Source organism: Seriola lalandi, unplaced genomic scaffold, assembly GCF_002814215.2.
Source record: "Seriola lalandi dorsalis isolate HSWRI2012SDOR001 ecotype SW California unplaced genomic scaffold, Sedor1 jcf7180002043982, whole genome shotgun sequence".
In the NCBI taxonomy this organism is placed as follows: Eukaryota; Metazoa; Chordata; class Actinopteri; order Carangiformes; family Carangidae; genus Seriola; species Seriola lalandi.
Genome location: NW_019514550.1, coordinates 1 through 905, shown reverse-complemented (window position 1 = coordinate 905; position 905 = coordinate 1). Strand labels below are relative to the sequence as shown.

The following is a 905-nucleotide window of genomic DNA, read 5'->3' as shown; positions in this document are numbered from 1 at the left end:
CTGCTCAAGAATGCCACAGGCACAATACAGCTGCAGGTCTCTGTGAATGCACACACACACACACACACACACACATACACACACACACACACACACACACTTTCTCTCACCCTTTCTGTTCTTATTAGATAAAACCCACAGACACAGTTAGATAATCTGCAGCTGAACTTGTCCTGTATATTTTATCTGCGTACACAGTTTTCATCTGGGAAGAGCAGTCGAAGGTTACCAGCGTCACACTTTGAAGTACCATAAAACCTGTCTCGCTCATCCAGCACTACCACCGTGCTATCAGTCGTTATCTTGTCAGTAAATCAAGTCGGCCATACCATAACTGTGTTCGCTTGTTTGCGTGTTTGCTCGTGCACCTGCAGGTGGTAGCAGGTGGTGACACAACCGTGACGGGTCCCTCTCAGGATCCGGCAGCTGTGGGTCTCACACCCACCTGCATTTTCCAGGACGACCTCGGGTATGAACTGGTTTATTACACAGACAGAGTATTTTGATGTGTTTCACCCCTATCATGCTGGTCTGTATCCCTTACATGCTAGATTTGAAATGTTACAACATATTAAATTCTTGACGCACCTTAACTTTCAAATAAAAACCGTAATATTCAGATATTAAGAGACAGCATGTTGCAGGGTTTTTTCTCTATTTTGACGGTTTTAATAATGCTAGGGAGTGTCTCTGTGATTCCATCAGCCCACCGCAGTATAAGACCATCACTCTTGAGAGAGGACCAGACGGACTAGGTTTCAGTATAGTTGGAGGGTACGGCAGCCCCCATGGAGACTTGCCTATCTATGTTAAAACAGTTTTTGGAAAGGTAAGTGGAGCATGACGCAACAATTTATCTTTGCAGATCTCACAGACTGTGTGTTATTAATCAAAATCCTATGTCC

The 905-nt window shown here is 44.4% G+C and overlaps 1 long non-coding RNA gene across 1 annotated transcript; it reads left to right on the top strand.

Moving 5' to 3' along the window:
• LOC111648610 (uncharacterized) lies at window positions 1-867 on the top strand. The gene is made up of 3 exons (XR_002760162.2): window positions 1-36; window positions 375-469; window positions 706-867. It is a non-coding gene; the product is annotated as an uncharacterized LOC111648610 (long non-coding RNA).
• The last annotated feature ends 38 nt before the right edge of the window (window positions 868-905 follow it).